The 23,605-nt window shown below is 37.3% G+C and overlaps 1 protein-coding gene across 1 annotated transcript in view; it reads right to left on the bottom strand.

Moving 5' to 3' along the window:
- The window catches only part of NAALADL2 (N-acetylated alpha-linked acidic dipeptidase like 2), a 1,143,498-nt gene extending 1,121,883 nt beyond the window's left edge, over positions 1-21,615 (bottom strand). Inside the window, exon 1 of the mRNA XM_036017285.1 lies at positions 21,537-21,615. The gene's annotated coding sequence lies outside the window, so the exon portion shown is untranslated. The remainder of the gene's footprint in view (positions 1-21,536) is intronic.
- Positions 21,616-23,605: the final 1,990 nt, after the last annotated feature.

Genomic DNA, 23,605 nt, shown 5'->3' with positions numbered 1-23,605 from the left:
ACTCAGAATTTCCTCATGAAGTACAGATATGATCACTGAGTATGCCAGAAAATTGAGACTAGAAAATAAATCCTGATTCTCAAAACATAATTTTATACAAATAAAACTAGGATTACTAAGAGGAAGCTCATAGTATAATCCGTAAATAAAAAGTTTTAGTTCCACCATATGCATTTGTAATTCTGTGGGAGATATTTTATGCACTTACAAATATATATGAATATGTATTATCTTATCCCCTTTTTAAACAGGGATCTTACCATATTTTTTGCACTTAGTTTTTTTTCTTTTTCACATAACACTGAATCACAGAAAGTTTTTCATTTTAATATTTAAACACAGTAATCGTTTTGTATAGCTACATAGTATTCCATTTTATGGAAGTACCACTGTTCATTTAACCAGTCCCAAATTGATGGTTATTCAGGATGGTTCCAACCTTTGCTATTACAAACGATGTTGTAACAAGCAACCTTACAAATATATCATCTCATGTGTAAGTATACCTATAGAAATAGAAATGTGTATTAAAAGCTGTATGCATTCACAAGTTTCATAAATATTACTCTCCAAGTGACAGATATTTTAGGCTCCTGCCAGCAATATATGAGAGCCCTTGAATTTCCCTGGCTTCCACAATGCATGGAGTTCCACAGTGTTTGAATATGAAAAGGCTTACATTCCAAGATAGAATAGGTAAAGCACAGAGAAAAAAATGTTCTGTAATTCCTGCATTCATTAATCTAGGACAGTGTAGACAATGGACAATATACTGAAAGCATCATTGGGAATTACCACTTCAACAAAGTACTGTGAAAGAAAACGAAGCAAATGTTAGCAGTAACCTTAACATTAAGAGGGTTTACAGGAACAAATATAAAGGACACATGGACAAAAAATAGGGGAGGGGATGGAAATGGGAGGGAGGTGGGGAGGGATGGGTGAGTGGGCTGGAATGGGAGTAAAGGACAGAAAACTGTACTTTAACAATGATTAAAATAAAATGTAAAAAAAAAAAGAAAAGAAAATGTTTAACAATGAGTATACAGATGTCCTGTGTATGAAACCCAATCGTCCTTAAGAAAATCCCTCCAACCCAAATTCTGTTAAGGCTGATACTAAAGAGAAAGTCCCTACATGGGAACAGTGAATGTTTCCTAAGTTTGTCGTCAGGAGTCCAATGGGAGTACTTTTCTCATCAGGAGTCTGACTAATCATGCCCAACACACCATGCTACTGGGTCACAGGAGACCCATTCTGCAAAAATGGGAATACTGTTTCCTCCCCTTGCTCCTGATCCTTCCCCTTAATTGGCACATAGGACAAGTGAAACAAGACTACTAACCAGCATAATACAATTTAAATGTATTTTGATGACTAGTTGTGGACACCTAAATCCATTTTTCCTTTGCTTCATAGTAACAGTTTTAGTTGAATGAATGGATCTCTGTATAAAGACTGCACTTCCCAGCTTCCTTGAAGTCATATGTAGCCATGTCACAAGGTTCTAAAAAAAAAATGGAATGTCAAAAAGTTTGCCCTCGCTTCAAAGGAAATCGCTTACCTTGTACTTCTGCTCTTACTGTCCTTTCTAAAACTAGAATGCAGACATGGCAGTGATTCAGATTTAGCCTTGCAGACAAGGACAACATCTTAGGACACAGCAGCACAATAAGATATAATGAACTTGGGATTGGTATAACCTTCTAAAGCTAACCACTTTGACAGCCTGGACCACCCTGGCATTGATTTGTGGAGAAATAAGCTTCTGTCTCATTCAACCCAATGTAAGTGTTGGGTGTCTTTCTCATAGCAACCTTATCTCAACAAATACGACTAAAGACTGGACATTGGAAGTATTAAGAAAAATGAAAAACTTGAGTTAAAAATGAAAGAAAAAAGTGCTTAGGCATCAGGGAAAACAACTATAAGAAATAAAGATTAGTAAAAATTAATATGAAGAAAACTATTAAAGAACTGATCAAAACAAAAGACATTATCAGAAATGGGTATTTTCTATGCATAGAAAATTGATATAATATCGCGAAAGCATTAGAAGGAAAAATGCATTATAGTTCAGACACCTGATTTTTTTAAAGAGTTCATTTATTTTTAGAGAGGGAAGGGAGGGGGGGAGGAGAGAGAGAGAGAGAGAGAAAGAGAGAGAGAGACATCAATGTGCAGTTGCTGGGGGTCATGGCCTGTAACCCAGGCATGTACCCTGACTGGTAATCGAACCTGCAACACTTTGGTTCACAGCCCAAGTTCAATCCACTGAGCTATGCCAGCCAGGGCGGACACCTGATTTTTAATTCGAATGATTACTCCTCATAGCAGAAGTACAGTAATTTAAATACTATAATAACAACTGCATTTGAAAACATTTAAACTTGCCTGAACTTTCAAAGGATTCTTCACAAATTTGGTATCTTAGCTTGATTAAAGAGTGACAAGTAAGGCTTTATGAAAAAAAGATTTTGAAACTCATCCAGTAAACATTATTGAATATGTATTGTGAGCGAGAAAGACTATTGTGCTGGACTCTTGAAATCAAAGGCAAATAAAATCTGGTTCCTGTTTGGGACAGGATGGCTAGCAAATTTTATTGGTTGTGTTGATATAAAAATAAAAGTTTTCCAGTTTTCCAATTTTCAATTGTGTCAGATTACTTTTTTGTAATGCTCATCCAAAGATATTTTATTATTGATTTGAGAGAGAAAGACACTGATGTGAGAAAGAAACATCGATAGCTTGCCTCGTGTACATACCCAGACATGGGACTGAACCCTCAGCCTAAGAAAGTGCCCTGACACAACCAAGGTAGGTGCCGTGTCCAAATCAAGCCCACAGCCTTCTGGTGTATGGATGACACTCCAGCCAACTGAGCCACCTGAACAAGGCTCAAGTTATTTTTGTAACATCAATTACCTGAACAATTATTTTTCAAAAATATATACACAAAGAATCATTCATATATACTCAACCTCTTTAATATGAGCATCTTTCAAGAAAAAGGTTTTTGTGTACAAAAAGATAAATTTCAAAATCATCAATACCTTTTTTTTTAGATTTTATTTATTTATTTTTTTAGAGAGGGAAGGGAGGGAGATAGAGAGAGAGAGAGAGAGAGAGAGAAACATCACTGTGCGGTTGCTGGGGGTTCTGGCCTGCAACCCAGGAATGTACCCTGGCTGGGAATCGAACCTGGGACACTTTGGTTCCCAGCCCGAGCTCAATCCACTGAGCTACACCAGCCACGGCTAAAATCATCAATACCTTCTAATTATTAGAGAGTTGTACCTGAAGTAAGATGCCAAGGTTTCTTAGATTTTTATGTGTAAACCACCTGCTCAATAAATGCAAGATGCTTAAAAATGACAATTTGGTCACTAACTTCCGTTACATTCTACAACAATTTATTCTATCTATTAGAAGAAGGAAGATATCAGCAATACTTTGATATTTCATTTAACATATTCACCTGAAAAGTGAGTCATAACAGGCTATCTTAAAGTATTATCTACTTGAAAATGACAGTTAATCTGATGAAAAAAAAAATCTTTACATTAACCTAATTTAACATTCACTATGAATTTAGTCAAAACCAAATACTCTTTTTAACTGATTTTAATGCATTTAAATCCTGGAGCAACTGACTATTATATTAGACAAAATGAATCATAATTGCCACCATTTTATTCATTTAAAAAATTTGTTTGACGCTTACAAACTACCACTGCTATGTGAAGAAGAAATAAGCTTCTTCCTTAAGACAATGTAAATGGCTTAATGACAAAGCAACTTTTCTCTCCCCTCAAAAAAATGCCAGAAATTGCAATAAGGAAACAAGAGAAACTGGGTAGAGTCGCACCCCAAAAAATGAATCTAACAACTAACTTAAACCTGATTTTAGAATTTAACTTATAGATAAAATTCTCTACTATAATACCTATTACTGTTTAACTTTAAGCAGTTTTTACAGATGTAAAGTTAGAATACGGTACTATAGTCTCATATACATCTTTAAATACGAAACACTTTTAAAGAACTTGAACATTAGTTTATGGAATCAGCCTACAAACTAAAGGCAATAAGGCCTAAATCAAGTAAATAATAAAGGTTAAAACCAAGAAATACTGTAACTCAGAAATATTAGGTTTTCTGGAATTCCTTATTTTTTCCCACCAATACACACATCAGCAGCCTAATAATTTCTAAAATTAGCCTTCTAACCTCTAGTGATTTTTTAAATTTATTTTTTTCCTCAACTTTATATTATTCTGTCACTTCTACTCCTTTTTAAATGGGCGCTCAAGAGAAAAAGTAAATTTAAAAATCTGCATGGGCAACACTGTAGTGATTGCAGGGTTTGGGGGGTCGAGGTGGAAGAGGGAAAAGGGGGGAAATGGTGATGATGGGAAAAATAAAATTAAAAATTAAAAATCTGACTACAAAATCTTAAAATGGAAGATAATTATTAAACTGTAGCATTAAATTTAGTATTTAAAATTCTGCCCCTAAAAAATGCCTTCAGATATGCTTACAAATCAGATATTCTTTACTCAACTTAATGATTTTCTCCCCTTCCAATTTTATAGCTATTTCCTAAAATAAATCAGTTTATCTAACCACCCTATTACTTGGCTCCCAGTCTTCTTGTCAGGCTTGGTTATAAGGTCCTTCTCGTGTAGTTACTATTTTTCATTATTCTTTTATCCTTTCTTTCAGTGTTCCATCATTGTTACTGTTTCCAGCCAGTGGAAGGCTTTTTAACATAGTAGGACAGAGACGTACTGAACAGTGACAGCTGAGAACCCCAAGAAGTCCTGTTGGTTCTTCCCCACAAGAGACAGTGTGCTGTGATGCAGATTTTTGCTTGACTCCCTGCAGGACCTCACAAAAACCTGCAAATCCATCCTTGCAAACCCGGCAACAACACTGTATTTTCCTATTTCTTCTGTACAATAGCTTGTTTTATGTGGCATTTATTTAAAGGTGATTCATTGTCCCCAAGTCATCGGAGGCTGAACAATTACTTTGAGTTTAAAACTCTGCATGTTTTCATGCTTAATTAAAACCCAGAGATATATAGACTGTTCACAAGTAGCTTTATGATATGACAAAACAATGACAGTAAAGCCAATGGGATTACTGAATTACCAGTTTTATAAACTGGAGTCTACTTGCACGTCTATTTTACAATTTCATCAAACAAAGAAAAACAAAGACTTAGGACCCTCCCCTGAATCTGACTCTGTAATGGGGTTTGGTTTATCTTAGCTAACTTCACTGTCTGTTGTTCCAAAGAGTCCTTTCACCTTTACTTACTTGCATTTCAAGACTGGGCAGCAAGAGCGAGCGTCTCCTAACTCAGAAACGCATATCCTGACCCTCTCTACCAACGCTGGCTTAATTATCTAAATTATCTCAGGCTAGTCCATTTTGACTCCAGATCTGTCTTTATTTTTCAGAGCATCAGCTATTTCACATAGAAACATATATACTATACTGAAAATTCTTCTATTTGGTCCTAGCAACTTTTTTAGCAACTTTTCATTGTTTTTTATAGTACTTCCCTACTTCTGTTCCTAAAAAAATACTTCAAACAGTCTACAGTAACAGATATTTGTTAACTATTTTGAAAATTACTCCATTATTTAATTTAAAAAAAACATAGGGAGGAAATTTTGACTACAATTTCAGCATATTTGTGAGAACAAATTGGTTATATATTGTGATTTAATTTCCATTTGGAAAGATAGTGGATGCATCATTTTATTCAATTTATTCATTAAAACTATATTTGTGTTGAGTTCTGAAGGATTTTGCAACAACCAGGGATACATGCTCTAATAATAATAACCACTCCTTTATGAAATAAGTAAAAACATTTTAAAAATATTAAGAAAAGATATTTAAAAACAAAAAAATCAGGATTCTCCTAAGGGCAAATTAATAGTTTTCTAATGCCTTGCATGTAAAAAAATAGTATTAAATAAATAGGATATTAAAAATTAGGGATATATTTGCAAATGAAAACTGATAAAAGGTGAATCATATCTTATTTCATGATAAATTTCTAAAATAGTATAAGTGAATACCACCAAAGAACACACAATTTATTATTTCCACCTCAAGTTATTCTTTCAATGAGATGTGAAATTCATAGTATTGTACATAATGACAGGTAAGCTATTCATTCTTCAAAATGATTTTAACATATAGACATCTGAAGAACAGTAAACTCACACACGCACACGCACGCACGCACACACACACACACACACAGAATATTGTGTTGGAATTCTTTTTTTTTAAGATTTTTATTTATTTATTTTTAGAGAGGGAAGGGGGAGAGAGAGAGAGAGAAAGAAACATTAATGTGTGGTTGCCAGGGGCCATGGCCTGCAACCTAGGCATGTGCCCTGACTGGAAATCGAACCTGTGATGCCTGGTTCGCAGCCTGTGCTCAATCCACTGAGCTATGCCAGCCAGGGCAGAATTCTTTAAATATATAAGGGAACTGTGGTAAAGAAACTCTAACACTATCAAAAGGTATCCTGTAAAAAAAATGTAGACCTTGGTTTATAATCACATGTTATGACTATTCCCAGAAACAATTTTAACATTCAATTAAATTTTATTTCACAGATTTTTTCAAAATAATTATCATAAACTTTGGGAAAAGGAATGTTTAGGCAAGTTTCCTAAAGAAATACATATTCATATGAATCGCAATCTACCTTGGCACAAAGTAGCAGCATTTTTTCCAATATGAATACAAAGATCTTAAACCTGCCTAAAAACCAAGCATTTTTTGTTCAATACTCTTTTGCACAACACTACCCATCCTTTCTTAAAATATTATAAGATGTATTGAAAAATATATAATTATTCAATTCAGATATGACCCAAATATCCAACAGAAAGTTTATATACTGACAAACTGTTGTGGTACTCTTGAGATCAATTAAAAAATACGTAAAAATCAATCTGTGCAGCTATCAGTATTAATATTGGCATAAAACACTTCATTTTGCATACAGCTGAGGTAAATGCTTGATAATAGCAAAAAATTTACACTGTACAGTGAATAAGTAGTATTTAATTCATTACATTCTATTTAGCTTCTTTGCACATATTCTCTCAAAGTATATTTATAGCTGTCAAGCAGCACAAAGACCTCCTCTTGAGGCTCATAGTAATTTAACAAAAGCCACATATACTTTGTACAACTGCAATACATCCACAACCACTAAGCTAAAGCTTTCATACTAGTAGTAGAGAACAGTGAGTTTTTCAGATTACAAAGAATAAAGAAGGAAAAATTCCAGGTGTTAGCTAGCATGTAATTGAGAAGATAAAAGGAAGAACAAAAAATCTAACCTTAAAAAGAGTCTTTTCAATAAGCTTACCCAAATGAAGAGGAAAAACTCAACAAAACATACTTGAGTTAATTTAAAGATGCAATATTTATGCAAGAAAATGTCCAAAAACAAGGAAATAAATTTATTATGACCAAGTGAGATGATGTACCATACAATCATGAAATTACATTTATAGCAAGTTTAAAATGATATTTAAGCACTGTATGTTATATTGGGAAAACACAATATTAAAATTTCTGGTATAATCTCAAAAATATATCTAAAAAATCAGAAGAAAAAAACAGCAATACTATAAAGGACATCCCTGGGCAGTCAAGTTTTCTATCTTTTATACATTTCTAGACTTTCTGAATGTTCTGTAATGACTATTATTTTGATTAGGAAAAATGTTTATAAACATAAAATGTTTGTTTTTTCAAAGAAAACATTCGCTGAAAGTCAACTTGATATTAATGTAATAGAGCAATACTCTCTTTTCAAATAGTTGTGTTTTGTTATCAGAAAATGACACCCACAGTAAGCAAACCTCATGTGCGTGATCTTTATCACCTGGATCTTTCCATCCAAACTTCTTCAAATAGGAGTAAATGCTGAATGTTCCCATTTTTCCTGCAATGTTTTTATACACAAACAAAAAAGCTACCAAACACAAAACTAACCTTGAAATTATTTCTCTTCCTGATCCCAGAGGAAAACACAGGCAGGGCCTCCACGACATGAAGGAAGAGAGAGTTCTCAGTGTGCTTCAGTCTACGGTTCACTGCAGACGCCGTAACTCAGTGTACTGGAGTACATTCTCTTCCTTGTCTGGGATTATTTATGGGTGTTATAGGGGGGCCTGTTTTGTTTTGGTGTTTGGGGTTTTATTTTTGTTTTTTGTTTTTTTTTTTTGCTTTAGCAGCCTGCATTTATATCCCTATAAAGTCAAAACATCTGTAAAGCAGCTCTCAACTTTAATCTCAGTAATGTTGCTGGTATTCCATCAACATGTTAAGGCAACTTTCCAAAAAAATTAAGTACCTTTTTCCCCATCACTTCATAATTACAGAGTACATGCAATGTGACATGCAGGTGGTCTGAAAACATGAATAAGCTACAAGCTTGCCATCATTGGGAACTCTAAAACCACCTTGTAAAGCTTCAGCTGAATTCCATTTCAAAGTGAAGAAACTGTATCCAAGAGGAGAAAATATCTTTGAAGTTTACAGTGGTACACTTCATTAAGAATCCTGAAGTGCTTTAAAAATCAGCATTTAATTCCCATTTTGAGGGCAAAGCACTCAGTGATTCTAAAATTGGGCTAAATTATTGAATAAAATCTGAGCAGACACCGAGAATTTCATACAAGCATTCCTCCAAGCCATTGTCCACTGCATGTTCTTGGCGTGCCAGCTTTAACACGGGTCCTGGGAAAGCCAACCAACCAGATCCTTTGTCTTCATTTTCCCCACTGCCCCAATGTCCTCAAACCTGACATCTCCTGCATTTTAAAACACACCAGTCAGTCTCTCGCACCTCTCTCTTCCCCGGCATCTAGTCCCTCACAGCACCGGGTCTTCCATCAGGAGGCCTCGTCTGGGTCTACTCTCTCTAAACAGCACTACAGATTCTTAACGACTCTTTTGGACTTCATGGATACATAAATTTAAAACAAAGCACAACAAAAACCATATGAGAGGAATGATGTATTTTGTCAGTAACATTATTCAAAAGAGTAGGATGTAATTACAAAACTAAATGAGACTGGAAAAACTCACTGCATAATTCTTATTTTCTTATTTTGTCAAAGACCAGTGGAAATTTCCTAAAGACCCTGCACCCCTCTGGACCATCTTCTCCCTCAGCCCAGCTCCCCCAACTCTCCTGCCCATTCCTGCAGGCTTTCCTCTGCCAGAGAAGAATGCTGGCGTGTTACTCTAACCATCCCTGTAGCCCCAAGAAACACATCTTAGGCTTGAAGAAAATATTAACTAAATTTAACTAAATTAGAAAGCTAAAAAGCAATCCTGAGAAGCATAATAGTTCCATCAGAAAAATGTGAAATAACCAAAAAAGTGCATCTGCAGATTTTAATAGAAAAGAAAGGGAAGATCTTTACTTGTAATAAAGTTACTTCTTTTCTTAACACCAGTACATAGATTTGGATAGTAGCAGAGACAAGGATGGTAACCCAGTAAGTGCACCACCTCCTAGCCATAGCTTGGTCTCATTTGAGTCATCTGACCTATGCATGTCTAAGCAGAGCATTTAATGCTACTTTGTAAATGAAAAGGGGCCAAATTTGATGATCTCTTACAGTAATTTACACCTCTAAGAATATAAGAATCATGTTCCCTAGAGCAGCGATTTTCAACTGGTATGCTGATTTTTCAACCAGGTAGGGGCACCAACTGGGCAATGCGGATGCCAGTAGCAAGGCTGGGGAGCGTGCCTGCAGGACAGGGGCAGTGACAGGTACAAAGTTGGGAACAGGCAGTGCAAAGCAACCACTGTGAGACTGCGGTGGTGGGAATGCAGAGTGCAGCTATATATGGCCCAGCTGATTTAATCTTTCCATTTCTCACGTTTTCCCTGTGAGATCCCTACTGCGCAGATTCCTACCTGATGCCATTAATGTCGTGAGCATGAGTCCAGTGGATGGTATTTCTGAGACTTAGATGTGACCCATTTACAATTCCAATTCTATTATGGATCATCACTCACTCCTATCTGTTTAGCTCCATCTGCTTAATACCACTCTTCAACATATTTTATACTCAGAAGCTTCCCACTTCCTTACTCACAAGTTCTTACCTACTTACTTTAGGTATCCTTGAGGACCATTAAGAAACAAAGGTCACTTGTACAAACATCCTCTTCATTCCTGCCCCACTTACCCACTCAGCTGTCCACCATCAAACCCTTACATGTACATACACACTCACACAAACACATGCTCTCCTCTTTTACAAGCTTACAAAGGGGCTTACAAAGAGAGGAGGGGCTCTCCTCTTTTACAAGCTTACAAAGGGGCTTACAGTAGGGGCACCTGTCCCTACTGGCTATTCACAGACACTTTCAGGTAAAGAAAATTCGCAATTCCTTTCTACGAATCCACCTTCTCTTTAAGTATACCAGCTTTACTTAAACAGCAAAAAGCAGTGAAATGATAGCATGAAGTTGTATGTTCACCCCTTAATCCTTCCTAATGCTAGATTAAGCCACAGCAAGGCAAAGTGTGGAGTACACTTGTTAGATTGCAATCTGCCTGGGGGAGTATATCTTCACATGAGTGGTGGAGATGGAATTTGGGAGTAGCTTTGGTTTGAGCTGCTACGTTACAGCATGGTATAGGGTAGTTAGAATTTGTCGTGAAGACCCATGCAATCAGTTTAACAAGCACACTCTGGGAACTGGGTCCGTGTGGCAAACAGAACATGGGAGACAGAGGGAGAATGAAGACACATTGAAAACTGTGCTAATAAAGGTAGCCATATACACAAGGGAATACAGGACCACAGTGGACTGAGTGTGACTGCCTCTAAGGGAAGAGGGGACATTTACAAAATGAGATATTTTAACTGGGTCTTGCTGGTATAAAGGCATCTGTCATTTCCAGAAGGGAGAAAGCTTAGTGTATACATGTGTGCAAAGATGAGAACAGGAGAATTATACAAGGTCTGTCTGGAAAAAGTCCAGCCACTGTTAAAATAACAACGGTTTGGGCAACATTGATGTAATCTAGCAACCAAGGAGAGTGGACTGGAATGCACATGTGTGAGCAATGGTGACCTCACTGTACTAGTCAGTGGGGGCAGCAGATGCACAATGAATGAACATGGTACTGTGTGGCCATCACATTCAAAATGACTGAGTGAGTAGAGCAATGAATCTGCATAAAACTTAATGTTCAGCTTGAACATTCTTCCACAGAAATTATTCAGATGATTTAGAAGGCTACAGTTATGGACAGCTGGTGATTGGCAGCTTCATCACAACAATGCACTTGTTCATGTATCACGTATTGTGCACAGTGTTTTGGTGACACTTCAAATCACCCAGGTGACTCAGCCCTTCTACAGCCCAGATTTGGTGCCCTGTGACTTCTGCCTTTTCCTGAAACTAAAATCACCTTTGAAGGGAAAGCAATTTCAGATCATAAGTAAGACTCAGGAAAATACAAATGGGCAGCTGATAGCAACTGGGAGAACTGTGCAAGGTCCCAAGGTGCCTACTTAAAGGGGACGGGGTGCAATTGTTTTATGTACACTGCTGCTTCTATCTTCAATAAATATCTCTACTTTTCATATTATATGGCTGGATACCTCTGGACAGACCTTGTATTTAGGGTGGGTTGGGGAAATTATATCAAGAAGGATACTTAGGATAACAGACAGTAGATAAGGGTGGAGTCTTTAGTGGAGTCTACATTATAATGGCCCTTTGCAGTGGGCTAAGGAATTTAGTTTCATCCGGAAGACAGTGAGGAGCAGCCACCACAGATTTTTAAGCAGAGGAGTGACAAGTGACAGTATAAGATTATGAGATATCACAAACCTCCACAAAGATTTTCCTTTAAGAAAGAAAAGCCCCTTTTGCGGGGCTTTGCAAAGAACAGAGAATGAGATGGTTTCATCCTAGCCCATATTAATCTTAGCAGGTCCACTTCCCCAAGACTGTGGAGATTGAGAAAATACTGAAAAGGGGAGGGAAAAGAAAATGGAAATGGCATTTATTAAGTACTAGGTGCCAGGCAATGCACTGTATGTTTCACATACATCATTATCATATTTAATTTCAGAAAAAATCCTCAGAGGTAGGAAAAATTGCTCCTATTTTAGAGAGGAAAAAATAGATGCCAACCAGGTGGTCCAGAATCACAGAGAAATGGAACACTGCGATAGAAAAGTGTGATTTAAACCTGGAGTCAACTAACTCCAGAGATACTCATGTATGTAGGTTAATACAGTTTCCCCACAATCCACCTTAACCTGCTCTTAAAATAGTCCTTGTATAGTGGACTATAAACAAAAAATTAAATTGTGAAAAGTGATAATATATATAACAAGTGGGTCAAGGAAGAGATGAGGCACAAGATGAGGACAAAGTAAAAGTCCTAGAAGGGTTTACAACTCTTTAAAGGAGAGCTAGTGAAATGCAGATACAAAACTACTAAAATGTAGGTATCTTCATCCCTCCACTAGCATGAGCACTGCGTTAATGACCAATGTTTCATTGGTTTCAGTGCAATTTTGCCTTTATAGCAAAGTGAAGAAAGGAATAGCTATGTAGACAAAATGTGTGCTGTGAAAAGAAGCAAAGATTTCTTTGGACTACCCTAAAAAATACATAAAACAAGGCTATGAGCAATAAAGTAATTCTTTAAACAATCAGAGATACAGACCAGTATAATGACAAGGGCTTTTTTAGCATGCATTAATTTACAGGTTTCGTGAACCACTTCTTCATGAACACACTGTGATGGGTTTTTTATTATAAAAAAATGCTTAGAGGAATTCAAGTTGGGTACATGCTAAGAAAATGTCTAAATGATAATACAAACACATCAAGCTTCTATTATGTAGTTTTCTGCTTGCTTTAAAATTGAATTCTTGGTAACAACAATATGAAAAAATCACAAAATTGGATTTTTGTATTTGATACTGAAAAAAAAAAGGATAACAGCTGCTTTTTCATAGACACCAGACAGCAATGAAGGAAAGAGCAACTTTTTCCATTCAGGGGAAGGACTGGTATGATGAGTCACTTGAATCTCACCAATACCACCATCTCTGATACTGGCAGTGAATTAAATGCTTAGCACTATCAGAATCCACATCGACACTCCCGAATTGCGTTTGGCACAGAGGTTAGAGGGCAATGGCAGTGTACCACGCTGTTCTTGGTATGAACCAAGACACCCTTTCTGTTTGTACATAGACAATATCACGTTTTTTATCAACTTACAAAGGTTCAATGTTTAACAACCATTAAAATAAATTTAAGTTTTTTATTCAAAATTAAGAATTCTGGAAAAATTATTTTCAGCTGGTAAAATAAAACAAAATATATTTGATAAGTTGAACATGTTCACTTTCTGCCTTCCCCTTTCTGTATACCCAACTTAAAATTGGTAAAGAAAATAAATATACATATACTTATACATATATATCTATTTAATTATGTATTAAAATGAAAATTGATAAGGAAGATAATGAAGATGACAATGATCCAGACATAATGTTTAAATATCACAAAAATAATAATAGTATGATAAACATTTAGATAACTGAGTAAAAGCTGGAAAGAGAAATAGGAATTCTTTGCTATTCTTTCCTTAAGTTATTCAAATAACTTAAAAATAATGTAAAAGGGCTAAGGGAGAAACAGCTATTACTATTACAGCACAAAATTTCAATAGTATCTCCAAAATTAAAAAAAAAGTTTTAAATTACTTGCATGGCAGAAAATGAGATGGAAGATAACTATTTCACATATACAAAATCACAAACTTTCAAGTAAATAAAGCTAGACATGTCTTGTAAGCTATTAAAGCTAAGATATATGTAATCTACACTTTAACAGTATATATATAAGACTAAAATCCCAGACTGCCTGGAAATACTTCTGAGAAAATTTGTGAAGAGAAACTTTAGAGACCCTAGTAACAGAATAATTATCCTCATATTAGTTAAAAAAATAAGAAAGTGATGCATTCATTTGCTGTAGACATTAACACCTGTAAAATCAAATGCAGCACAGTGTCATTTAATTATGACTTTGATAACATTATTTTCCACCAACTCTGGGTTCCACAGGAAGATATAAGGTTGCTTGCATACAAGACCTCTTTTTCTGTCTGCTTCTCCATTTTCTCTATTAAGATTTTTCTGGGCAATTCCAGCATACATAAAAGGATTAGTCATAGCAATGCAAGAAACCGCTTGATGTTATCTGGGCCCTATCTTAAGACAAATGAATGTCTAACACACCAAAACAAAAGTTTTTGAGGGCAACTTAAAATTGAGCTTTCAAAAATATGTTTCACAGATGATTTTATCTGTTCTGACTATTTAACTATATAAGCTTTCCTGCAGTATAATAACATTTCATCTTTCTCTTAAATGGCTAAAACTACAAAATGATTTAGCATTTGTATTAAAATACTACAAAACTTAGATGGGAGAAAGTGAATAATTCCTTTACTAAATTAAATGTCTTTGATTCTGTTAGTATGACTTTTGCTGGGTGCCCAAAATGGGGGCTTTGTTGTGATGGAATAGTTCTATTATCTTAATGGTGGTAGTAACTGTATGATTCTACGTGAAATAAAGTGACATAGAACTAGACACACAAATTATACTGATGTTCATTTCCTAGTTAGATACAGTACTTCAGTTATGTAACATATAACCAATGGAAACAAATCTAGATTAAGGAAATATAGGACCTCTCTGTACTATCTTTGCAAATTCCTGTATATCTATAATTTCAGGAATTCAAATTCCTGTATATCTATAGTTCCTATATAACCAAAATGACAGAAAGCATAATATCTCAATGTTGGGAGTATAGGAAAAAAATAGAAAGCATAAAGAGGAACATTATTGCCACAAATCTAAAAGATCAGTGTGGATAAATACTAGGAATGCAAGTAAACCAAAGCAGGTGAATAATGGTAATAATCTGAACATTTGATGGTTAAAAAATAAGAATAATGGGATCAAAAATAATGCAAAGATGACAACCAAACTACCTATCTGTATCAACCTGTGTCCTTTCCTGGAGTCCAAAAATATATTCTGTAGAGACCTACGAAAAAGGAATTTATTTTGAAGTCTCAACTTTTGATTTAAAAATCAAGTATTTTGCATTAGATGCCAAATTGATATTCACTTATATCTTTAAACATTTAATTTACCAGTAAAACTACTTAGCTATTTTCTCCAAAAAAAATTTATAAGTTTGACATTCCAAGATAGCCATGTTTATAAGTGGCTTAGGGCCCCACCAACATAATTCACAGGACCCCAGTTAGTGATTCACCATCTTATTTTCCAGATCCAAGATGGTGAAATAGGCTGCCCAGTTCTGAGGCAGCCACTGGAAACCCAGTGAGTAGGCTATGCTTGGGCAAATCGCAGAGGGATAACTGCCAGCACTGTCTGATTTCAGCTACGACATGCTAGAAAAGGCTCACTCTGGGAACCAGAGCCTCCCTGGGAAACATCACTCACACACTGTCTCATCTCAACAAGAAGCAGTAAAGCCTTGAGGCACTTTCACAAACATACACACAAAAAGGTAGGCTTCCTGCATAATTAGCAACCGTTTTACTTGAAAACATCTTGTTCTTTTTGGAAAGTTTTCTGGGGATTTAGCAAAATTATATTTAGGGAAATGGTCCAAGACTATGAGGCTTCTTAAGTCATTCCCAATCAGATTCATATAACTTGAAAGGGTTGGATAAAGGATGCTTTTATCACCTAAATGTAATTAAAGATTTCAAGCTGACTTCTAAGACCAGCATTTCAAAGAAGTATTGCAAGTGCACCAGAAGGTGTTTACTTTGGTTAGAGTACACTCTCAGAGTTCTGAAGCCTAGAGGGGAAAACGTTGCAGGTTTGGTTCAAAAACCCTAAAAGGCCCCCTCTGGGAGCTGACTAGGATATTAAGTGCTTCTCAGAACTAGGAGATGCTCCAAGGAGTTGTCAAGTTACTGAGTAGCATGTTAAATTAAAAATGAAAAAAAGCACACACACACACACACACAAAAACAAAAAACAAACAAAAAAACCCCACTACTATTTACAGAAAGATTATGATTTGTTTAGAAGTGCTTCTGCTTTGTGTTTTTGGCTTCCAGTGTCTAAGTGTAAAAAGATGAGGATACCCAACGTACACTTAGAAATGCATCATTTGAGGTTATCTATTTTATCACCAATGATGACGGGACTCAGTACATGGGAACAGGAGAGCACAGCTTATGCAGAATTAAAGTTTACCAATAAATAAAGCTCATCAATTTAATAAAGTCCTAAAACTGAAGTTCATGAATAATTTTACATGTCAAGGTTGTAAAAAAGCAAAACACTATTTGTAATATAGAAAACACTCATGTGGTATTACAGGCAGTGAAAGTCAGAAGATGTAAAATAAGTTTTGATTATATATTTTTAAAAGAACTCACAGTTCTTTTAAAGATTTTTTTATGACTGAATATCTAAAAAATACCATCTATCATATATTCCTATAAAATCATACTTTGGTAGTAAATACTGAAAGAATGAATTTGCACTATAATTAAAACCTAAATTTAAAAAAATTGAAACATTTATAAATGATTAGTTAAGGAAAAGTCATACTGAGCTCAAAATACCAGGTTTCTATGAAAGATATATCATCTTTCTTATCTGAATCACTCAAATCAAAATGTCAAAACAATTAAATTACAATAATTTCAATTTTGCCTGACATCAATATCTCATGCAATGGTGCAAAAGAGACAACCCCGATTTCAGGCATACTGCTGATTTTTAACTGGCAAACAAATTGAGCAATGAATCAAATTTTGTTGAAAATATGAGACATGCCGTCAGATCGTAGAGGTCAAGGAATTCATGAAGACTCACTTCCCACATAACTGTGGTTTCAGGTGAGGGGGGAAATTTTTTATCTATTTCCTCAAACAAATACAAAAACACAAATATAAGGACTAATGGTTAATTGCCTATACACCAAATATAACTATAAATCACATTGATTCTGTAGTTGTATGTATGGGCTTATATTTATGCTCACGTATATCTGTACAAGTGTTTATGTGTGTATAGAAGGAAAAAAGAGACCTTACATTTTGCCTTAACAAACTGTGCCTCTTCCACATTGTTACCTCATCTGTTTCTCTGAACATACCATACAAAAAATTACACAGTCATAGTTTTGAGTTGTAGGCAGTCTTAAAATGAGTTACCTCCTCATTTTGCAGGGAAAAACAAAGGGCGGGGGGGCAGAGAAGGCAAGGGCACAAAAGCTAGCTGGGCCAGAACTGGGACTAGAACTCTGGGCCCCACCTCCTGATCTTTTGCGTCATGTCACATGCTAGATGTAGACTCCTGAAAACTAATAAATATTGTCAGAAGAAACAATAATACGCTCCTAGTGTATCATTTGGTATTTACTTACTTTTTAAATAGTGTTTTGCTTTCAAAAATCCCCTAAGTCTTCATGGGAAAATGCTGATGTACTAGAATCTTCTATCTAGACACATTTGAATTTCATACACTATTCAAGTGTAATGTACATTCAGGATTAGTCAGCATCTTAAAGCCTCAACATCTGTAATCACAACATGGAACTTCACTTAAGTGCAAATCATTGATTTATGAATTCATTTTCAGTCTATGATTGGCTAAAATTCTTTACATATATATAGGGCTGGGCAAAAGTAGGTTCATAGTTGTAATACAAATTAATAAAATAATAAATAATAATAAAAGAATAAACTGTTTCTTGTACTCACAACTGTGAGCTGTGAGTACAAGCCCAAACCTACTTTTGCCCACCTCTCTGCATTTAGATACATTTGTTCTATGTATCTAAAGAAAATGTAGCATTTCTAGTTAAGGATATGGATGCTGAAACAAGACTGCGGCTCCACTACTTACTACTTTGTAACTTTGAGCACATTACTTGCCCACCTCATGCCTTAGTTTCATTTGTAGAAAAAAACTGAACCTACCTGGTGGGGGTTGGGGGAAGATTAAATGAGTTAGCACAAGCAAATCAGACTGACCAGATCAGAGCAGTGCTGTCCACCCAGGGAGGGGCCTCACTCCAAGAACACCTCAGAGCAGTGCCGTTTCACAGCCATGCTACATCACAACTGAGCCATTCACACTGGATCAAGTTTTCCTCCTCACTGCACCCTAAACTGGGGGTTCCTGTTGGTGCTGAATTGATGCCATTGATCACCAGCTGACATGAACACTGCTCCCCTCTCCTGTATCATCAATTTCACATTTCTATGGCTCTTTCTCATTAGCATAACATAGCACATCTTAAAACTGTCTATACCCAATAGTTCTCCAAATAAGGCTCCATTTCTCCCCCTCATTTCAATAAAATTCTTCAAGGAATATATACTATCAACTTGTCCAATGTGTCTTCTTCCAAACATTCGAAACAAGCTTTCACCACCCACCACTCTATGGAAACTGGTCCCATCAGAGTCACTAATGGAGAACTGATATAGTAAATCAATTAAAACAGCTGACCAATCCCCTTCAATGACTTCCTTCATTTGGCTTCTGGGATTCCATGCTCTCCTGTTCTTACCTAGCACACAGCTTTTGCAGCATCCTTTGCTGGTTGGTCCTCATCTCATAATGTTGGAGTGCACCAAGGTCCAGTCCTTGGTCCTCTTCAGTTTTCTAATCTCACACATTTTTTTTTTGTTTTTTAATGGTTTTCAATGGTTCTTTTTGTTGTTGTTGTTCAAATACACGTCTCCATTTCCCCCTCACCACTCCCACCCTGCCCATCCCCAATGCCCACTCTTGATCCTACCCCCCTTTGGCTTTGTCCATGTGTCCTTTTCTCATGTTCCTTGATGGGCCTTCCTTTTTTCCCCTGTTATCCCCTCACCACCCACCTCTGGTTACTGGCAGTTTCTTCTTTATTTCCATGTCTCTGGTTCTATTTTGCTTGTTTGTTTCATTGATTAGGTTCTATTTATAGGTGAGAGCATATAGTATTTGCCTATATAAATTTATCCAATCCTTTGCTTTTAAAACAAGTTCTGTGCCAAAGAGTTCTTCATGTATACAGTTAGCCTGGACTTCAGACTGCATCATTGAGATGGCTTCTTGGATATTTAAAATCCATCTAACCTTTACTATGTTCAAATCCAAGTTCTTAATCCTCACTACTCCTTCCTTCTCCTGCTCTCTTCCATAGCTCAGTAAATAGAAATTCTGTGTTTTAGTTGCTTAGGCAATTAAGTTCTCCATTTCTTTTGTTCTCACACTCCATATCCATTCTGTTAGTAAATCCTGTGGATTATATCATCAAAATACAGAATGGGGCATAAGTAGGTTTCCGGTTTTATGTGAAACACAGTTTATTCATGTATTATTATTTATTGATTATTATATTATTTTCCTACATTTGCCCCACCTTGTATATCAGCCCACTGTTACCATCTTGGTCTAAGCCACCACCACCTGCCACATTGACATTATTATAGTCTAACCGGGACTCCTGCTTTGGCCGTTGTCTTCCTTCCATCTCTTCTCAACACAATAACCATAGTAAGGATGTTCAACAGTTCTTTTAAGCACTTCCAGTGAAAACACTTCAAAGGCTTCCACATAACTTCAATTAAAAGACATTCATTACCATATCTTAGTAAATCATTGAACTACCCAGCCTCTATGTTGTTTAAAACCATATATCCTACTTCCCTCCTTCCTCCACTCCACCCACAGGGGCTTCTTTGCTGACCCTTGAATACACCAATATGCCCCAGGGCCTCTGCATTTTCTATTCTCTGCAGGGGGCAAGCTCTTGCCCCAAGTGTCACATGACTCAGTCCCTCATCTGCTTCAAGTCTACTAAAATGTCCCCTTCTCCAGTCTGCCCATATGAGCCTACTTTAAACTGCTAAACACACACACAAACCCTTTCCTGCTGTATGTATCTCAACAGCACTTATTACATTACCATCTTATATTTTTTCCATTTATTTATTACGAGTATAGTCTCCCTCCACTATAATATATATTACAAGACAGAGCCAAGTACAATGTCTGACACATACATAGTAAGCACTTGATGAGTATTTGTTGACTAAATAATTATCGAGCTCTGAATTTGAAACTTATGATGCTTTATGTAAGTAATAAATCGTATCATTTCACTATTGTTGGTCCTGTAATGAAAGTGTGTAATGCATTAGATCACTCTGGTGAAGAGGAGTTCCTTTTATATTTCCCAGAAGTCCTGAGATGAAATTATTAAAAAAAAAAAAAAAGAATCTCTGAATGGAGTTTCTGAAGGACAGTAACTGATTCTCCTTTCTCTCTTAACCTGTAACCAGCTACTGACATTCAAAGAACTGTACCGGATAGAAGCCAATGGAGTGACTACTACAGGAACCTGATATAACTGCTTATGTTGGTCAAGATGTCCTTCAACAGAGGCAGCACCATTATCCAGGTTTCTGGGGTTGGTTTCAAACAAACCCATGTCCTCTGTTCTGCATGGCTAATTGAGGCAATAGTACAGTCCAATAATTCAGTCACATGGACAGGTCCTAGGATCCATTACTCTGCTCTTCAGGATATCCAAGTCGTAGTAAGCAAAGATTAACTGCTAAAAACTATAGTAAAAGTAAAGGATACTCTATGTGTACTTGCTATTGAAACAGAGAGGAACAAAGGAACCCAAGACAAAAAAGATTAAATACCCCAAAAAGAAAAATGGAAGATTAAAAAGTAAAATAACGTGGAAAAAGAAGTCAGGTGGGGACCAGAGGATGGAGAGCTACGTAATAATGAGACCACAGGGCAAATGTGGTTGCAAGCCAGGCACTAGGATGGAAACCAGCGCAGGCGCTAATAACGGGCTGCTCTTTCACAGCCTGTGCTGAACTTCCAGCGCGTCCTCTGCAGCGGCAATGCATTGCGAGGGTGTCCCGCTGGGCGCGCCAGCCCAGAAGCGCAGGTCCTCTGCGCCGCGCGTCTCGACCCGCGTCCCGCTAGTGGCCAGTCTGGCAGCCCCGCGGGCGTGTGTGTCGGTGCGGACGTGTGAGAACCGGGCACTCCGGGGCTGCGCGCTCCGCTCTTAAGGCGGTGGGCTTGCGGAGGTAGGCGGGCAACTCCGGAAGGGGATGGGGGCGCTTTTCGGCCAGCGCAGGCCCGGAGGCGATCGCAGCCAGGTGCTCCGCGCGCCTCCCCTCGGAGTCGCTCCCACCTCGCCGCCGACACCTAGGCGCCCCTCTGCCCTGGTACCAGATGCCCGACCGGCGCCCTGGGACCCACACTAGGGTGCGGCCAGCGCCCAGACTGCACCGTGTGGGCGGGACGGAGGCCAGGGCCGAGGCCCTAGGCTCCTCGGAGCGCCGAGAGCGTTTCGGACAAACTTTCAAAACAGAAGGACTCCAATTACCTGAGCGGCGCGGGCGCGGGCGCGGGCTCGTCTGCGGTACGGCTGCCGGGGCAGGCCGGGTTTTCAGCAGCCGTAAAGCGGGAGGAGCGCGCGCTAGCCGCGGCGCGGCCCTCGCCCCCGAGCGGCGGCCGCCTGGCGGGGAGCGGGCTGCGCTGAGTCATAATGAAAGACACGTTGGCCAGAGTGGAGTTGCAAGAGGGTCCTGGAGGAGCCGTGCGTAAATGGCAAGTGAGCCCAAAATAGGGAAGGTTTTTTTTTTAAGTGGGCAAAACTGGAAAATTGGCCCCACGGTGGAAGAGAAATGAGTTTATTATTTGCATATATTGTACAAATATTCTTTATATCTAATAAAACTTATTTCTGAAGTGAACGGTCTCTGGAGCCCAGTGGTCTGGTATAATGCTCAGCGTTGTCCCTTCCAGCTATAGGACCATATGCAAGTTACTTGAGTTCATTCGGTGCCTTTATTTCTCATCTGTTGAGCAGGATAATAAAGAAACCTCCCCCAGGAGACATGCACTTTGCACTCAGTCAGTGTTAAACATGTTGATTTCAAAATAAAGTGCAGGTGATAAGTGAAGAGGAGCCTGGATGAAGAGATTTAAAAGGAAGACAAAAAAAGTCAAGATTTGTTTTCAAGTGGTGTAAATTTGACAAATGTCTCCGTAGAAGAAGAAGTTGGAGCCTCCAAGGAACAAATAAGGCCAGAGATGTAGCTGAGGTAAAAAAAAAAAAAAAAAAAAAAAAAAAAAAAAAAAAAAAAAAAAAGGAAGGGAAGGGAAAGAAAAAACTGCGCTCCGTGGCCAAAAAGCTGAAGCAGGATAGGGCAAGGAAGGAGGAGGATGCCCACCCTCTATTTAGAAAATCACGACAAACTCCCTCAGCTGAGGGAGATTTTAAAAAATAAAATATTTAAACAGATAAACAATTATCTAAAAATACGCCCCAAATGAGGAGCTTCTGCTCCAATGAATGAGATTTGGCAATTCTGCAAAATGAGGAAATTCTTCCCTGGCTGCATCTTGGGTGAGTCATCAAACCCATAGCAAAAATTAGTGGGATGGATTCCTGAAAGGCATGCCAGATGGATGCATTCTGCTGAGTTTTAATAACTATGATGTTCCCTCTGTACTGTCAACTTAGAAGACAGGAGTGTAAAGATTTGAGTAAATTTGAAAATAAAAGACCAACTAGTTACTTGTTATATGAGTGTTCACAGGCAGTGAGGACAGTTATAGATTCCCAACTAGTTAACCATTTCTCCTATTTTCATTCTCCCTCTCCTTTGTTTCTGCTTTTATTGTATTTCTTTTAATTTACTTTTATTATGTTATTTTTATGCAATGGAGCTTACTAAAGGGAAGGTGGTTTTAATTAATACTAAAGAATGGAAGGAATTTCAACTAGGCCTGTCTAAATAGGGTCAAACTTTTTGAAAAGTTTTTCGGTTGAAGTTTTAATGAGAGCAAGGGTAAATTGGCAGATGCAAAATCAGAAGTTGTTTTAGACAAGCAAGAAAACAACAGTAAGACTGGAAGGAGAGAGAATATACTAAAAATCAGAAACAGTTATATTCCCTAATAAAAGCACCAAAAGACTAGAGCAAAGTTTTCTCTAGCAAGTAAAGAAAAATGGATGTCTTGCTCTACTATGGAGCTTTTCAAATAGAAACAAAAGAAAGAAAAAAGAAAGGGGAAAATAAACCTGTATCAGATTCTTGTAATGGGTTGCATTTTCCTAGGAGTTCTCCCGCTGGGTAAAAGTCTTGGAGGTACCTCCTAGAGCAAAATATTTGAGGGGATTAACCATTTCAGAATTGGGAAAATCCTACATCTCATGAGAATTCCACACTGTTTCAGTTTTGCTAAGCCTTAGGGCTGAGGCAGATATTGTCATTAAACCTTTATTAATGTGAAACAAGGAGTTAAAACTCTCCAACTCGTGTGAAGTCCTTAAACTAAAAGGATCAAGAAAACAAACCCAAAGCCCAGAAAATAGGGAAAGACATTAGGAAGCTTTTTGAGGAGAACCTTTGAACTTTTCACAGTCATGTGAATGCCTGTGACTTG

The sequence above is a fragment of the Phyllostomus discolor genome, chromosome 2, assembly GCF_004126475.2.
Source record: "Phyllostomus discolor isolate MPI-MPIP mPhyDis1 chromosome 2, mPhyDis1.pri.v3, whole genome shotgun sequence".
In the NCBI taxonomy this organism is placed as follows: domain Eukaryota; kingdom Metazoa; phylum Chordata; class Mammalia; order Chiroptera; family Phyllostomidae; genus Phyllostomus; species Phyllostomus discolor.
The sequence above is the reverse complement of the archived record's forward strand: the minus strand, read 5'-3'. Positions and strand labels throughout refer to the sequence as shown.